Raw genomic sequence first — 19,019 nt, 5'->3', positions numbered from 1 at the left:
ACGCCGCGATTGTGAATGCAGCCTGTGACCCCCCTCTATGGAGATGGTTCACATCTCCTAGCCGAACGCCGAAAGACGCCTGAAAAAAAGGTCCGGGACCTTTTTTCAGGCGGCAGACGTCAGGCGTCCGGCGTGGAGATGTGAACCATCTCCATAGAGGGCAATGCTAAAGCATCCCTCTGGCGTGTCGGGGCGGCAGCGGCGTTCACACTACAGGCGTATATACGCCTAGGTGTGAACGGGGCCTTACTTGTGTTGTGTAATGGAACAAGATAAAGGGTTAGTAAAGGAAAACATATTTTTTCTTTAAAATAACAAACATGTTATACTTACCTCCACTGTGCAGCTCGTTTTTCACAGAGAGGCCCCCGATCCACATCTTCTGGGGTCCCTCGGCGGCTGTCTTTGGTCCTCCCCGCAAGAACTCACCACATTCATGCGAGAGAGCTTGTATGGTGATGAGTCCTTGCGGGCGCGCTCCCGTGATACAGCGTGCGGCCATAGCCGCTCACTGTATCACTCGGCCCCGCCCCTCAGCGCGCCGCGTCACTGGATGCGATTGACAGCAGCGCCAGCCAATGGCTGCGCTGCTCTCAATCCATCCGCTCTAGCCAATCAGCGGCCAGGCTGAGCGGCGAAGAGGTTCTCGGGACCGAGCGTGGGACTTTCGACGGGTCAGGTAAGTAAAGCGGGGGCTCGGAGGGGGCCGGCATCATCAGTTGTTTTTTCACCTTAATGCATAGATTGCATTAAGGTAAAAAAAAAAGTGTCCTTTACAACTCCTTTAAAAGCAGTTTCGGAAGCCACTAAAAGGGAGCGTCAGTCACTTTTTAAAAACTGTAGCTGCTTTTTATTAAACAGACACTCACCTGTCCAAAGATCCAGCACTGTCCTCACCTGGACCAAATCTTCACCAGTATTCGGGTCCCTGGTGCCGTCATGTTAACTGTGGGCAGCCGGCTCAGCCAATGGCAGTAAGCGCTGATCGGAGTGTTCTAGCGGGGGAAAAACTGTAATGCGGCGCACAGACGATCGGACGTTCCGACAACAAAACCGTGGATTTTTTTCCGATGGATGTTGGCTCAAACTTGTCTTGCATACACACGGTCACGCAAATGTTGTCGGAAATTCCGACCGTCAAGAACGCGGTAACGTACAAGTACAACAAGCCGAGAAAAATGAAGTTCAATAGCCAGTGCGGCTCTTCTGCTTGATTCCGAGCATGCGTGGAATTTTGTGCGTCGGAATTGTGTACACGCGATCAGAATTTCCGACAACAGCTCACATCGAACATTAGTGTGTATCCGGTTTAAGGATACAAAGAATTCCTTCTCATTAACATACAATGGGGAAGCCCAGATTCTAAAGATTTAACAATTTTAACCCTTTGTTAGGACAGTGAGTGTTCATATCTAGTTTGCAACTTTTAATGTGATCTAGCAGTACAGGTCAAACTGAATTAAAGTTCACCTTTTGCACCATTGCACCCGAGACAGCAGGCAGGGGTTCTTCTCCCCTGCAACCCCTATCACGTTTAAAATGGTGCAGCTGTGCAAGGCTCTGTCCGCACAACTGTGTCATTCATTCACAGGGATCTGTGAATGAATGAACTACTAGTCCTGTCTACCAGCTTGGCAGACAGACTTGTAGTTCTCAATAGACTATGAGTGTGGTAATTAATGCACTCCCAGTCCATTGAATCTTCCTTCAGCTCTCTAACTGACAGCCTTTAACCACTACCCGATGGCCGTACGACTTTATACGGCCGCGGGGTGGTTGTGAATCTCTAACAGGCCGTAAAAACACGGCCTGCGCGCGCATCCAGCGGCGCGCGCACGTGCTCGCCGCATCGCTGAGATGCGAGTGCCTGGCGGCCGTGATGTCCGCCAAGCACTCGGGATCGGCGGCTACAGGGACAAGACGTGGAGCTCTGTGTGTAAACACAGAGATCCATGTCCTGTCAGGGGAGAGAGGAGACCGATCTGTGTCCCTTGTACATAGGGACATAGATCGGTCACCTCCCCCTCCACACACAGTTAGAACACAATTTAGGGAAACACATTTAACCCCTTCCTCACCCCCTAGTGTTAACCCCTTCAATGCCAGTCACATTTATACAGTAATTAGTGCATATTTATAGCACTGATCGCTGTATAAATGTGAATGGCGCCAAAAATGTGTCAAAAGTGTCCGATGTGTCCGCCATAATGTCGCAGCCACGAAAAAAATGCTGATCGCCGCCATTAGTAGTAAAAAAAAATAATAAAAAATAATAATAATTCTGTCCCCTATTTTGTAAGCGCATTAACTTTTGCGCAAACCAGACGCTTCTTGCGATTTTTTTTTTTTTTTTTTACCAAAAATATGAAGAAGAATACGTATCCCCGCCTAGACTGAGAAAAAAAAATTTTTTTTTTAATTGGGCTATTTATTACAGCAACAAGTAAAAAATCTTGTTTTTTTTTCAAAATTGTCGCTCTAATTTTGTTTCTAGCGCAAAAAGTAAAAACCGCAGAGGCGATCAAATACCACCAAAAGAAAGCTCTATTTGTGGGGAAAAAAGGACGTCAATTTTGTTTGGGAGCCACTTCGCACGACCGCGCAATTGTCAGTTAAAGTGACGCAGTGCCACATGCTGAAATTTCACCTGGTCAGGAAGGGGTATATGTGCCCAGTAAGGAATTGGTTAAAGAGAAGTAGGCAGAAAGCTGAAGATAGTGTTTGCAGGAGCCTGACACGGTACCTGTTAACCACTAATCATGGATAGATTGCTTTGCAGGCTCTTGTAAAAAATAAATAAATGCAATTTTTTTTTGCAAAAGTGAACCTAGCCTTTAACCACTTCTATACAGGGCATTTTCACCCCCTTCCTGCCCAGACCAATTTTTATTTTTCATCGCTGTCGCATTTTGAATGACAATTGCGCGGTCGTGCGACGTTTTTTCCAAACAAAATAGACGCCCTTTTTTTCCCCACAAATAGAGCTTTATTTTGGTGGTATTTGATCACCTCTGCGGTTTTTATTATTTGCGCTAAAAACAAAAGAAGAGCAACAATTTTGAAAAAAAACCCACAATGTCTTTTACTTTAATAAATATCATCATTTAAAAAAAAAAATAAAAAAAATGTTTCCTCAGTTTAGACCGATACGTATTCTTCTACATATTTTTAGTAAAAAAATTGCAATAAGCGTATTTGATCGGTTTGCGCAAAAGTTCTAGCGTCTACAAAATAGGGTATAGAATTATGGCTTTTTTTTTTTTTTACTAGTAATGGCGGCGATCTGCGATTTTTATTGTGACTGTGACATTGCGGCGGACATATCGGACACTATTGACACATTTTTGGGACCTTTCACATTTACACAGCGATTAGTGCTATAAAACTGCACTGATTACTGTGTAAATGTGACTGGCAGGGAAGGGGTTAACACTAGGGGGCGCTGAAGGGGTTAAATATGTTCCCTAAAGTGTGTTCTAACTGTAGGGGGAGGGGGACTCACAAGGGGAGGAGATCGATGTGTGTTCCTCTGTACTGGGTACACACATCAGTCTCCTTACTGCTGACAGGACATGGATCTGTGTGTTTACACACACAGATCCATGGTCCTGCTGTGATTGCGGGAAATCGCGGCCGCCGGACACGCGCACCGGGTCCCGAGCAATGTGGCGGGGGGGGGGGGCGCGCACCTCCTAGCAGCCGGAAAAGCAAGGGCGTCATATGACGTCCAGTCTGAAAGACAAAAGGTTCCCGTCAACGTCATTTTAATATGACTCGGTAGGGAAGAGGTTAAAATGACACTAAACTCTGGTTAAAAAAAATCTATTAAAGTGTGTATTCTTAAAGTTGTTCTAAAGGCAGAAGTTTTTTTTTAAAATATTTTGGGTGCAACTCCCCCCCCCCACCTCCCTATATTTACCTGAGCCCCACCTCGATCCAGCAATGTGCATCAGCTCTCCTGGCTCTCTCTATCCTCATTGGCTCACACAGCACTGGGAGCCATTGGCTCCTGGTGCTGTCAATCACAGCCAGTGAGCCATAAGGAGAGAGTAGGGCCTCACTCTGTGTGTGAATGGACACCGAAAGTGTGGTTTGGGAGCGAGCCTGCTTGAGTGCCCCCATAGCAAGAGGCTTGCTATTGGGGGGAATCTGCAGAGGGGAGAAGCAGTGGAAAGAGTATGGCACAACTGCAAAGACATGGCCATCCACCTAAACTGATAGGCTGGGCAAGGACAGCATTAAAGCGGAGCTCCACCCTAAATTGGAACTCAGGCTAATCGGTACCCCCCCCCCCTCTGGTGTCACATTTGACACCTTTCAGGGGGGTGCAGATACCTGTCTATAGACAGGTATTTGCACCCACTTCTGGCCACACAGTCTGTGGGTAGACTGCGGGCAGAACGTCAGTTCCTGTCCCCCCCCCCCCCCCCACGTTGTGTTCTGGGAACACTCGGCCATAGGGAACCGGGCAGTGAAGCCGGAGCGCTTCACTTCCTGGTTCCCTCACTGAGGATGGCGGGGTGGCAGCAGAGTGACGAGCGATCGCTCGTCCTCTGCTGCGGGCGGCGCTGGACTCCAGGACAGGTAAGTGTGCTGATAATAAAAGTCAGCAGCTGCAGTATTTGTAGCTGGCTTGGCTTTTAATATTTATTTTTTCAGCGGACATCCGCTTTAACCAGAGAAGCAGTCAAGAGGCCCATGGTAACTCTGGAGGAGCTGCAGAGATCCACAGCTCAGATGGGAGAATCTGTCCACAGGACAACTATTAGTTGTGCACAAATCTGGCCTTTATTGAAGAGTGGCAAGAAGAAAGCCATTGTCGAAAAAGCCATAAGAAGTCTTGTTTGCTGTATCCCCCACATGGCTTCTCGCAAATTTCAAATGTTCTGGTCAGTTGAGACCAAAATTTAACTTTTTGGGCTAAAAGCAAAATGCTATGTGTGACAGAAAACAAACACTGCACATCACACTGAGTACACCATCCCCACCGTGAAACATGGTGGTGGCAACATCATGTTGTGGGGATGCTTTTCTTCAGCAGGGACAAGAAAGCTGGTCAGAATTAATGGAAAGATGGATGTAGCCAAATACAGGGCAATCTTAGAAGAAAACCTGTTAGAGTCTGCAAAAGACTTGAGACTGGGGTGGAGGTTCACCTTCCAGCAGGACAACGACCCTAAATAAACAGCCAGAGCTACAAAGGAATGGTTTAGATCAAAGCATGTCCATGTGTTAGAATGGCCCAGTCAAAGTCCAGACCTAAATCCAATTAAGAAAAAAAAATGCTGTTCACAGACGCTCTTCATCCAATCTGATAGAGCTTGAGCTATTTTGCAAAGAAAAATTGGCAAAAATGTCACTCTATGTACAAAGCTGGTAGAGACATCCCCAAAAAGACTTGCAGCTGTAATTGCAGTGAAAGGTGGTTCTACAAAGTTTTGACTCAGGGGGGCTGAATACAAATGCACACCACACTTTTCACAGATTTATTTGTAAAAAAAATTGAAAACCATTTATCATTTTCCTTCCACTTCACAATTATGTGCCACTGTGTGTTGGTCTTTCACATAAAAGCACAATAAAATATATTTATGTTAATGGTTGTACTTGACAAAATGTGATATATTTCAAGGGGTATGAAGAGTTTTTTTCAAGGCACTGTACACAGAGTAAAGCTAGAACTCTTTATCTGCATAAGCTTGTATTGAAGCAAGAGGATTAGCATGCCAGCCAGGCAGCTAGACTTTGCAAAATGAGCGGTTGGCAATAGTAACTTTCATTATTCATTCAGGAAATGTTTCCTTTAAGGCCCCTTAATGCAGGGAATCTGAGCAGGCGGATGACAGGTCCGTGTCTGATTGTTGGCTTATGCAGAGCAGACAAGGACACATTCTGCTGTTCTCTATGGGTGGTCGGATAGATGCGGACCGCCTGTCCGGTTCTATACAACTGTCATCCGATCCACCAGATGGATGGGGATCTGTGTTTAGCGGACAGGATGAATGGTCCGATCGGTCCGTCAGTGTGAAAGGTTGTATCACTTTACAAGTGTTTATTGTATAACCAGGGCCGTCTTAATAGCATCATGGGCCCCTGGGCAAAGTAATGCTCTGGGGCCCCTACAATGATGACAGTGCAGGTAAACAGACATCAAGTAGGTAGGAGGCAGACTGCCTACCCATTTGCATCTATCACTCTCAGTGCTATCATGGGGCCCCCAATTTCAGGGCAGTGTGGGCTCAAGGACCAGCTGCTTTGGGGAAAGTGCAGGGGCCCCCCATGCAGCTGGGGCCCCTGGGCAGTGCCCAGGTGTGCCCTCTCATTAATACAGCCCTGTGTATAACCCAATACAAGAAGTGCCTCAAGTGTGGCCCCTGATCTCACCAAATGATCACACATTATATTCAGCACATACAATGCTAAAGAAAGCTGTCAGAGACTGCAGACACGCAACAGATGATCAATGACTACAGGCATGCTACAAGAGATGGTGAAAGACTGTAAATATTCTATAGGTGATGTTAGAGACTGGGGGCATGCTTCAGGAGACATACAGGTCAGGGTTTGACAAATTTGCTTGGAATCTAGGAGCCAGCTAAAAAAGTTAGGAGCCAGAAAACTCGCCCGTCCCGCCAAGTTCGCGTGCAGAAGCGAACACATACGCAAGTAGCGTCCGCATATGTAAACGGTATTCAAACCACACATGTGAGGTATCGTCGCGATCGTTAGAGCGAGTGCAATAATTCTAGCCCTGGCCCTCTTCCGTAACTCAAAATATGCAACTTGTAGAATTTTTTAAACGTCGCCTATGGAGATTTTAAAGGGTAAAAGTTTGTCGGCATTCCACGAGCGGACGCAATTTTGAAGCGTGACATGTTGGGTATCAATTTACTCGGCGTAGCCATATCTTTCACAATGTAAAAAAAAATTGGGATAACTTTACTGTTGTCTTATTTTTTAATTAAAAAAAAGTGTATTTTTTCCCAAAAAAAAGTGCGCTTGTAAGACCGCTGCGCAAATACGGTGTAACAAAAACTATTGCAACGATCGCCATTTTATTCTATAGGGTGTTAGAATAAAAAAATATACATAATGTTTGGGGGTTCTAATTAGAGGGAAGGAGATGGCAGTGAAAACAGTAAAAAAACACACATTAGAACAGCTGTTTTACTTGTAATGCCACCAGATAGCGCCAGGTCACAAAAGGCAGCTTGGGCCTTCACAAGGCTGCAAAGGCGTGGCCTCAACTACCGGCCGTCGTGGGCCCGCCACGATCGCGCGGTGGGGCAGGTGGGGGCGCAGGGAGATACAGGATCCTGTGTCTCCATGCGCCCCCACCTCCCCCGCCGTGATGGCCGGTAATTGAGGCCGCAAAGCCGCAGCCTCAATTACGGGCGGGCGTGAGGTCACAATTTCTTGTCGCAATTGCGACCTGGCGCCCGGATTTTGTCAAGGCCTGATACGGGTGATACTCAAAAAATTTGAATATCGTGCAAAAGTTCATTTATTTCACTAATGTAATGTAAAAGGTGAAACTAATATATGAGATAGACTCATTACATGCAAAGCAAGATAGTTTAAGCCATGATTTGTCATAATTGTGATGATTATGGCTTACAGATCATGAAAACCCCAAAGCCACAATCTCAGAAAATTAGAATATTGTGAAAAGGTGCAATATTCTAGGCTCAAAGTGTCCCACTCTAATCAGCTAATTAAGCCATAACACATGCAAAGGGTTCCTGAGCCTTTAAATGGTCTCTCAGTTTGGTTCAGTAGGAATCACAATCATGGTAAAGACTGCTGACCTGACAGTTGTGCAGAAAACCATCATTGACACCCTCCATAGGGAGGAAAAGCCTCAAAAAAGGTAATTGCAAAATAAGTTGGATGTTCCGAAAGTGCTGTATCAAAGCATATTAATAGAAAGTTATGTGGAAGAGAAAAGTGTGAAAGAAAAAGGTGCACAAGCAGCAGGGATGACCGCAGCCTGGAGAGGATTGTCAGGAAAAGGCCTTCAAAAGTGTTGGGGACTTTCACAAGGAGTGGACTGAGGCTGGAGTCAGCGCATCAAGAGCCACCACACACAGACAGATCCTGGACATGGGCTTCAAATGTCGTATTCCTCTTGTCAAACCACTCCTGAACAACAATCAATGTCAGAAGTGTCTTACCTGGGCTAAAGAAAAACAGACCTGGTCTGTTGCTCAGTGGTCCAAAGTCCTCTTTTCTGATAAGAGCAAATTTTGCATCTCATTTGGAACCAAGGACCCAGAGTATGGAGGAAGAATAGAGAGGCACACACTGCAAGATGCTTGAAGTCCAGTGTGAAGTTTCCACAGTCTGTATTGATTTGGGGAGCCATGTCATCTGCTGGTGTTGGTCCACTGTTCTTCATTAAGTCCGGGGTCACCGCTGCCTTCTACCAGGAGATTTTGGGAGCACTTCATGCTTCCTTCCGCAGATGAGCTCTATGGGGATGCTGACTTCACTTTCCAGCAGGACTTGGCACCTGCCCACACTGCCAAAAGCACCAAAACCTGGTTCAATGACCGTGGGATTACTGTGCTTGATTGGCCAGCAAACTCGCCTGACCTGAACCCCATAGAGAATCTATGGGGCATTTCCAAGAGAAAAATGAGAGACACGAGGCCGAACAATGCAGAAGAGCTGAAGACTGCTATTGAAGCATCCTGGTCTTCCATAACACCCCACTCACATTTATGACAAATCACGGCTTGAACTATCTTGCTCTGAATGTAATGAGTCAATCTCATATATTAGTTTCACCTTTTAAATTGCATTAGTGAAATAAATGCACTTTTGCACAATATTCAAATTTTTCGAGTATCACCTGTAAACTAGTGCCACATTACATGAGACTGCTAGAGATCACAAAAATAGAGAAACACAGATTATTGTCTGCAGGGGCCCCAAGGGTCACACAAAAGGCACCCTGGTGTGCCTTGAGGTTTTTTCAAGGGTGACTTGGAAAAATGCCTAGAAATCGCCCAACAAAAATGTAAACAAGCCAGAGGGTGGATCAAGACTGCCTTTTAGTTACACAAAGCCACAGGTTTTTATTGTACACCAATATGACCTTCTAGCCGCCGGCGTCCTAACAACCAATGATATCATCAGTTGAGAAGAAGGATATTGGTCGTCTGCACACCATTCTTGTTTGATTCTCCCCTGCCCATCTCCGTCAGTGCTGGGGTCACATTAGCTGAGTGATGGAGAAAAACTGAGGAAGAAGAGAAACACTGGAATACTAGTCAGTACCAGTGTTCAAAGTGTATTTGATTTGGAAGAATAAAACACCTCTAACGTTGGGTGTCCTGCAGGTGTGGATGTTGATGCATTATGTAAAACGATTAGAATAGCTTTTTATATTTTAGAATGAGATGTCTGGAGATTGTCCATAATTTTAGAGGGTCCCTTGAGATTGTCCATAATTTTAGAAGGTGCCTTGAAATTGGCCATAAATTTAGAGGTGTCTTGAGATTGTCCATAATTTTAGAGGGAGCCATGAGATTGTCCATTAATTTTAGAGGGAGCCTTGAGATTGGCCATAATTTTAGAGGGAGCCTTGAGATTGTCCATAATTTTAGAGGGAGCCTTGAGATTGTCTATAATTTTAGAAGGAACCTTGAGATTGTCCATAATTTTAGAGGGAGCCTTGAGATTGTCCATAATTTTAGAGGGAGCCTTGAGATTGGCCATAAATTTAGAGGTGTCTTGAGATTGTCCATAATTTTAGAGGGAGCCTTGAGATTGTCCATAATTTTAAAGGGAGCCTTGAGATTGTCCATAATTTTAGAGGGAGCCTTGAGATTGGCCATAAATTTAGAGGTGTCTTGAGATTGTCCATAATTTTAGAGGGAGCCTTGAGATTGTCGATAATTTTAGAGGGAGCCTTGAGATTGGCCATAATTTTAGAGGGAGCCTTGAGATTGTCCATAATTTTAGAGGGTGCCTTGAGATTGTCCATAATTTTAGAGGGTGCCTTGAGATTGGCCATAAATTTAGAGGTGTCTTGAGATTGTCCATAATTTTAGAGGGAGCCTTGAGATTGTACATCATTTTAGAGGGTGTCTTGAGATTGTCCATAATTTTAGAGGGAGTCTTGAGATTTTCCATAATTTTAGAGGGAACCTTGAGATTGTCCATAATTTTAGAGGGAGCCTTGAGATTGTCCATAATTTTAGATGGTGCCTTGAGATTGGCCATAAATTTAGAGGTGTCTTGAGATTGTCCATAATTTTAGAGGGAGCCTTGAGATTGTCCATAATTTTAGAGGGTGCCTTGAGATTGGCCATAAATTTAGAGGTGTCTTGAGATTGTCCATAATTGTAAAGGGTGCCTTGAGATTAGCCATAAATTTAGAGATGTCTTGAGATTGTCCATAATTTTAGAGGGAGCCTTGAGATTGTCCATAATTTTAGAGGGAGCCTTGAGATTGTCCATAATTTTAGAGGGAGCCTTGAGATTGGCCATAAATTTAGAGGTGTCTTGAGATTGTCCATAATTTTAGAGGGAGCCTTGAGATTGTCCATAATTTTAGAGGGTGCCTTGAGATTGGCCATAAATTTAGAGGTGTCTTGAGATTGTCCATAATTTTAAAGGGTGCCTTAACTGAAAAAAGGTTGAGGAACGCTAAGATAGATAGATCAATAGATAGATAGATATATAAAACTAAACTACCCACTATACCACAATACATAAAATCTCCTGTGTGCCCTTTATTTTCAGGTTATGTGATTTGCAGAGCTGGCACTGCAATTAAAATCAGGTATGCCGCCAAGTAGAACAACACTATTTCACAACACCAACAAAGCAATCTCTTCACATCTTTTACAGACTTGCCTAATAATAAACTGGAACTAACTCGACTAATTAAAGCAATATTTTAATTCATGCCAGGATACAGGAATGAAGTCCACAGAGGTGTGTTTCCCAACTGTCATACAACTAAAGTAGTATTGTGTACCGTATTCAGCGGAAAATTCCCAACAATCGTCCACACCATGTGCAAACCCAATGAAAGTTCCCTCCCTGGTCTTCTCTATGTAGCAGCCGCTGCCACTTCTCACCAACTTGACATTCGACAATTTAGAAAACTTTTTCCAAACCAACTTTTAGCTTTGCACTGGACTCACAGCACTGATTCCTGGGTACTAGACGACTCACTTTGCCCGTATTATTTAGTACTATAGATGGTTGCCAAGTGCTTAAGAAAAAAAAAAGAAAGAGGATTGTGGGATTGCCAAACTTTCCACAATAATTTCTGAGATCAAAGTAATGTTTTAAATATTTGGCATTTGGATACATCTGATGGAACAATATTATTGCATTTGCTGGTTTTGTGGATTCTTCCTACTCCTGCTTTCTCAATTTAGTCATATATGTACCAAATATACAAGAATTGAATATAGACAGTGTATGTGTGTGTATATATATATATACACACACACACATACGCCATGTAACTCATTATGAGTAGTTCACACTAGTGCATTGCACTGATGTATACTGCCCTATGCTTAAAACAAAAGTAAACCAGGCTCTACATTTTTCAGCTATTGAAACGCAATGCGTGTAAACGTATGTAAACGCACCGCAACACACATAGACGCAAGAGTCCAAACAATCCATTGAAGTTTCCTTTACAAATAAAGCTTACAGAAAATGAAACAAAACTACTAAAACAAGAAAAAAAAGTATTAAAATGCATCACAGCGCGTTCCAACACAACACAACGCACATGCGTTTACATGCACTACGCACACATTGTAGTATGTATGGAAACTAACACATTTTCAAAAAGAATTGCAGCATATGCTAAAATGTGACGCAATGCATGTCAACGCAGGTGCGTTTACGCGCGCTCAGTGCCCACGTTGCGGTGTGAATGGACCCTTAAAGGACTATTATCACATTCTCTAAGTAATGTCTTATATGGAAGAATACAATTGTTTAACCCATGACAGCCCAGATCCTTTATACCTACCTTGCTTTATCAGAAGTGGTCAGTGTGTGCCATGCCAGGAGCCCGGGACAGTACTGATCCTGATGATTACATCCAACAGCCAGGAAACCAGAAAACCAAACCTCAACATGTCATCATGACTCGGGAACCCCAAAAAAAGTATCCAGCAAACAGAATCCACAGCGATGGGAGTAATTGCAGAGCTCCCCCGGATCACCTGTGCCCAGTGTCAGAGGCTGGCACCTCTCCGGGTACACTTGGCTAGGGCAGCGCTGCCGGGTGCTTGTGTAACTGTGATGATCCAGCTCCTCCTTCCCGGCCTGTGTACGGAGAAGAGGGAGTGAGAGCTGGAAATAGAGAGAGGAGAGGGAGAGGGAGAGAGGCGGCACACAGAGCAACTACTGCAGAAACTAGGTCACCCACTATACACAGCACAGCCTGATCATTAGAGAGCCGGCTAATGGAGACACACTGCTGCCTGCCCCGACCTCCCTCTGCCAGCTGCCCCGATCTCCCTCTGCCCCGATCTCCCTCTGCTGCCTGCCCCGATCTCCCTCTGCTGCCTGCCCCGATCTCCTTCTGCCAGCTGCCCCGATCTCCCTCTGCTGCCTGCCCCGATCTCCCTCTGCCTCATTCTCCGACCTCCCTCTGCCAGCTGCCCCGATCTTCCTCTGCCTCGTTCTCCGACCTCCCTCTGCCAGCTGCCCCGTTCTCCGACCTCCCTCTGCCAGCTGCCCCGATCTCCCTCTGCCCCGTTCTCCGACCTCCCTCTGCCACCTGCCCCGATCTCCCTCTGTCCAATCTACGACCTCCCTCTGCTGCCTGCCCCGATGTCCCTCTGCCCACCGATCACTCCACACCTTCCACCTCTCCTCCCCATACACCTCCAATGTCCGGAGTGCGGGGGAGCTCTGCACGGTCTTCCATCAGTCCTTCCCAAACTTTTACTTCCAGAAGAACCCTTCAAATAATTTCCAGGTCTCCGGGAACCCCTACTAAAAATGACATCTCCAGCTTAGGGGGCATTAGGCGGCATTCACACCCGAGCTTCACGTTTTTGCACCTTTTTTTTTTTTGCACATATTTGCTCGTTTCGTTACAGTGTTTGAGCTTCAGGCATTTTTGTACTATAGCCTAAACAGTTTCATCTTTTGTTGCTGTGTGGACATACAGTATCAGCTTAAAAACACATGCCAATCACACATTTTTGTACACACCAGTTCAATTCTATGGGACTTAACATGTCCCAAAACATACCTATCTGCCCAAATTGAGTTACAAACGTAAGCTTAGGTTTCCACTATTGCGACTGGAAATTCACGTTATTTTGTCGCAATTTTGATGCCCGTGGTATTCTTGAGGTCTATGGTCCTCAAGTTAAGTGACACCAAAGTATCTTAACCACTTCCATACAGGGCACTTATACACCTTCCCGCCCAGACCAATTTTTAGCTTTCAGCGCTGTTGCACTTTGAATGACAATTGCACGGTCATGCTACACTGTACCCAAACAAATTTTTATCATTTTGTACCCACAAATAGAGCTTTCTTTTGGTGGTATTTGATCACCTCTGGGATATTTATTTTCTGCAAAAAAAAATATGTTTTTTTTTTGTTTCTATTATAAAACATTGTAAATAAGAACGTTTTCTCCTTCACTGATGGGCACTGACGGTACTGCACTGACGGGCACTGATAAGGCGGCACTGATGGGCACCGATGAGGTGGCACTGATGTGGTGGCATTGATGGGCACTAATATGCGGCACTGATAGGCAGCACGGATGGGCTTGGATAGGCAGCACGGATAGGTGGCACAGATGGGCACAGATAGGCAGCACGGCTGGGCACGGATAGGCGGCACGGATAGGCGGCACGGATGGGCACGGATAGGTGGCACGGATGGGCACTGATAGGCGGCACGGATGGGCACTGATAGGCGGCACGGATGGGCACTGATAGGTGGCACGGATGGGCATAGATGGGCACTATTGTATGTGTTTTACTAATGTATGCCAATCAGTGCCAAACAATGCCTGCCAATCAGTGATGCCCATTGTGGGCACTGATTGGCATCCATTGCGGCACTGATTGGCATCCATTTTTTGTGTCCTCATCCCTGGTGGTCTAGGGTGGCATACCTTTATTTTTATTTTTTTAATCCCTGGTGGTCCAGTGGGCATCCCTGGTGGTCCAGTGGGCATCCCTGGTGGTCCAGTTGGCATCCTCGGGGGGGCTGTGCTGATAATAAATCAGCACAAACCCCCCCTGTCACAGGAGCAGCCGATCGGCTCTCCTCTACTCGCGTCTGACAGACGCGAGTGAGGAAAAGCCAATTACCGGCTTTTCCTGTTTACATCGTGATCAGCCTTGATTGGACACGGCTGATCACTTGGTAAAGAGTCTCCGTGAGAGACTCTTTACCTTGATCGGTGTTGCGGGGTGTCAGACTGACACCCTGCAACAACGATCGCCGCGATGCGCGCCCCCGGGGGCGCGCAGCGGCTCAGAATCCTGAGGACGACATATGACGTCCAGTCAGGATTCTACAACCACTTTGCCGCCGTCAATTTGTCATTGGCGGGCGGCAAGTGGTTAAGTTAAGTGACAGTCCCAAGTCGCATGACAAGTCACACTACTAGCCCACTGTCTGCTGACGTCACAGATCCGGTTCAGGCTCGGGAAAGATCGTGACCATATGGTTAAGATCCACCCACATGCCTGGACTGACTCCTAGCTCAGCCTTTCAGCGAGCTGCTGAGAGCCTGAGCCGGTCGCTCCCGCCCACTCCCAGCGCGCCATTAGGGGGGGGGTGAGGGGTGGGGGCAGAGTAGAGAGCGGTGACTAACAGTCGGCAGCTCTCTGCTCAGGGGGCTCTGAGAACCGAGCAATCGCAGTGGCAATAGTGTAAGTGCAATGACCATGAGAAACACACGTTATGGTAAAACATACAAACTGTCTTTACTGCAATATTTCTGTGGAAAAGTAACAGACATATATATATATATATATTCATGTAATCAACCAAAGAGCAATAACTGAGATTAACTACTTCAGCCCCGGACCATTTTGTTGGTCAATGACCGGGCCACTTTTTGCGATTCAGCACTGCGCCGCTTTAACAATTGCGCGGTCGTGTGACGTGACTCCCGAACAAAATTGATGTCCTTTTTTTCCCACAAATAGAGCTTTCTTTTGGTGGTATTTGATCACCTCTGCGTTTTTTGTTTTTTTTGCGCTATAAACAAAAATAGAGCGACAATTTTGAAAAAAAAAAAGAATATTTTTTACTTTTTGCTATAATAAATATCTCCCAAAAATATATAAAAAATGTTTTTTTCCTCAGTTTAGGCCGATACGTATTCTTCTAAATATTTTTCGTAAAAAAAATCACAATAAGCGTTTATTGATTGGTTTGCGCAAAAGTTATAGCGTCTACAAAATAGGGGATAGTTTTATGGCATTTTTATTAATATTTTTTTTTTACTAGTAATGGCGGCGCCCTTATGGCGGACACATCGGACAATTGTGAGACATTTTTGGGACCATTGGCATTTTTATAGCGATCAGTGCTATAAAAATGCATTGATTACTGTAAAAATGTCACTGGCAGGGAAGGGGTTAACACTAGGGAGCGATCAAGGGGTTAAATATGTTCCCTCATTGTGTTCTAACTGAAGGGGGGGTGGGACTGACTAGGGGAAATGACAGATCTCTGTTCATACATTGTATGAACATACGATCAGTCATTTCTCCCCCTGAAAGAACCGGAAGCTGTGTGTTTACACACACAGCACCCGGTTCTCGCTCTGTCACGAGCGAACATGGGTGCCCAGCGGTGATCGCGCCCACAGCGCATTAGCACCAGGGGCCCCTAGTGGCCGCAATGCAAAATCACGTTATATTACGTGATTTCGCCCAGCCGAGCTGCTGCCGTAAAACTATGGTGGGCGGTTGGCAAGCGGTTAAGAGCAATATAGCTCAATACTATATTCAAGCTGCCCTCAGGGGATTCCAACCCCAAGAGTAACCCCAAGAGCAGAGGCAACACTTCAACAATGGCAACTCTATATCAGATTGGTTACTCCTACATAAATTGGCTCTATGAGTCCAGGCAGGAGGAGAGCAGAGTCCAGGCAGGAAGAGAGCAGAGGAATGCCCCTCTCGTATGTCAGACCTCTCTCTTCTGTCCCCTGACACCATAGGCCCAATTACAAACACTGTACCCATATCAACGTTCAATGAATTAACCCTAAAGGTAAACAATCCTGTACCCCTACTTCATATGCAGAGCCCTGAACATGTGTGTGTGTGCCCGTATGGCACGAGTAACTTCAGTCCCTTAGAGAAGGATGAGGCCTTGTGTCTTCAGCTAGCCATTTTTGTTGGTGCACTTAAACTCCTGAATGGCAGAGCAAAGCAATATAACTGGCACGGATTACTAAACAAAGAATGCAAGATCTTCCACAGGAAAGTGAATAAGGACAATGGTGTCTGTATACAGTGTCTCTATATCTGGGTGGCCTGATGTCCTGTGGCACTACAAGTGTCAGCAAGGTGACTAACAGCAATGATGTCTGTATACAGTGTCCATTCAACTGTATCTGTGTGCAATGTCCTTGTTTCCTGCAAATGGGCAAAAGCCCTCTCACCAATCCTGCGGTCAAGGCCCAAACAAATGTCCTGGAACAGGCAGGCTCTTCTAGTGATCTGACTGGTAACCTCACACTGGAACGCTTCACACCATCGATGCAGGTGCGTCTGGATATGCACCTGGGATCTCCCTCTCTCAGGCTGGATGTCGCTGACCAGCTGTGGATGCCCGAAACAATGCGGTGGAGTGACCCAGGAGGCAGCACCTCTCCCCTAAGTCCAGTCCCTTCACCTGCCTTGTGGTAACTCAATTCCCTCAGGAAATAAAGATGGAGTCTTTTTTTTCCCTCTCCTCAGAGCAGGCTTGCTCTTATAGTTCTGGGTCCATAGACAGCAATGGGGTCGTTTTAGATGGGGACTACATATCCCAGAATCCTTTGCAGCTGCTGCTGTTAAAGGCCTTCTCATTGGTTCCTGTAATTGCCTTCACTCTGATTGGCTCCCTCTCCTCCTGCCAATAGGAACACAGGGGAGGATTCAGAGTAAACAGCTCTGTGTGAGTCAGTGAATAGAAAATAAGGGAGGGGGGGAAATCCCCCTCAGATGCTAACAGGCACTTCCTTCCTCACAGACGAACCTAGGCCAGCTTGGCCAGGCCGCGGGATATGCAGGGCACCTGCTACATTAGGATTGCATGCAGGTTTGCAATCTCTGTATAGCAGAGCTCAAGCTGGTGAAGGGAGAAACAGCAAAAATCAGTTGTGGTGCTGTTCTCATGTGCTAACAAGGGACAAACTGATAAAAGAAAAAAAGTAGAGTAACAAAGAGATGAGCTCCTCAGTCTGCAGCTTCTCCTTTCATTGTCCAATCACAGGCTTAGGGAGAGACATGGCTTTTAAGTGTTACTTAAATGCAGCAAATTAAAGGTTTCCTGACTTGCCAGAGTTCTGTTGTGTGGCAGAGTTGTGTACATCACAGGACTGAATGTACTGAAATAAAAAAAGTTTTGTGTATTTAGCTATGTGACATGAGTTCAGCTTTAAAGTGGACTATTCAGTAACTTTACAAGTCCAAATGCATACATTCCTGACATGTCAGTTTAGTGACTTTGCGTGAGCTAAGATGATTTCATCAGATCGCTGCGGGCAGGAGATAGTGTTTAATCAGTTTGCTCTTCCCAGTAATCACTCAGACAATATATTGTAACTTTATAGTAAATTGCAATCTGAGAGGCTTCAATAGGAGCTGATCTGTGTCATACATTTGTGAACACTCAGTCCAGGTACATGTTGACCCTGGATGATGTCTGCACCAAGATGGCTCCATCCTTTAATAAATACTTGTACCTGTTACATGTACACATTACTTATTATTTATGCATTTAAAACAAAACAATATAGTTACATCACCTGTGACCATAGGTGTGCGCAGCCTATTGCATTAGGGTGTGCACCCCAAATCTCAAACACAAATGAATGCCGCCTGCTGTCACAGAAAGGAGGCTCTGGTGGTGGGAGATAGTTGATTGGGAGCATATTACGTTACACCCTAAATACGAGTGTAACGTGTTCCATACTGTTGAACCTAGCCTTTAATATAATGGGGGCATTTACACTGGCATCCCCAACCACCCACCTGCCGGACGGAAGAAAAATAGGGTTTTCTTCCATCCGCAAAAGCGGATCTTTGCGGACACGGATGGTTGCGGACGTTAGCGGATACATCATCCGCTAACGTCTGCAATCCCATAGGGAACCATTACAAGTCCGTAAACGGACTTGTAATAAACGGACCGTACGTCTGAAAGGGGCCATATGTGTCAACCACTTGAAAAAGAGTATTGAGTATTGTCAGAAATGAGCCAGTGTTTTACGTGGAAGGCACCCATCAGGTTAGAATGAAGATGTTCCAGACTATTGGAACACCAAGGGTACCAATGTATTTGAAGATTATTGGAGACTGGTAAACTGACCAACCACCCTGATACTGGGGAACTGGTAAAAGCGACCCTTGGTTTCCTTAATCATTTAAGTTATTAAAAGTTGAAAAGGTTACAATTGTATCATTGTTTGTTTCTGTTATACAGTAAGAGCCGGTTCACACTGGGGCGATCCGACTTCCAGCGCGACTTCCAGAGGCGATTCCGACACGACTTTAATGTGAACCACAGGGCGACCTGAGGCGATCTGGGGCGATTTATAAATCGCCTCCAGGACAGGGAATGTCAGAAATGGCCAATCAGAGCTACTAAGCTCTTCTGACATCATTCTTCTTCCTGTTTGATTTCTTCTTCCCTGTTCCCTGTTTTCCTGTGTCTAAAATGCTCTCTGTGCGTTACAATAGATCAGGGATCTATTGTTGTTGGGGGATATGTTGTTCCTGCCAGGGATCTAGTTTTGTCAAGGATCTATTGTTGTTCTCATGTGAACTTGTGTTCC

The 19,019-nt window shown here is 45.5% G+C and overlaps 1 protein-coding gene across 2 annotated transcripts in view; it reads right to left on the bottom strand.

Annotated features, from left to right (window-relative positions):
• Window positions 1-12,332, bottom strand: part of PASD1 (PAS domain containing repressor 1) — a 215,303-nt gene extending 202,971 nt beyond the window's left edge. The window contains exon 1 of one of the 2 annotated variants that reach the window (XM_040323815.1): window positions 12,011-12,332. The gene's annotated coding sequence lies outside the window, so the exon portion shown is untranslated. The remainder of the gene's footprint in view (window positions 1-12,010) is intronic. The other variant, XM_040323818.1, reaches the window with a different exon arrangement.
• Window positions 12,333-19,019: the final 6,687 nt, after the last annotated feature.

The sequence above is a fragment of the Rana temporaria genome, chromosome 9 (assembly GCF_905171775.1).
Source record: "Rana temporaria chromosome 9, aRanTem1.1, whole genome shotgun sequence".
Lineage (NCBI taxonomy): Eukaryota > Metazoa > Chordata > Amphibia > Anura > Ranidae > Rana > Rana temporaria.
The sequence above is the reverse complement of the archived record's forward strand: the minus strand, read 5'-3'. Positions and strand labels throughout refer to the sequence as shown.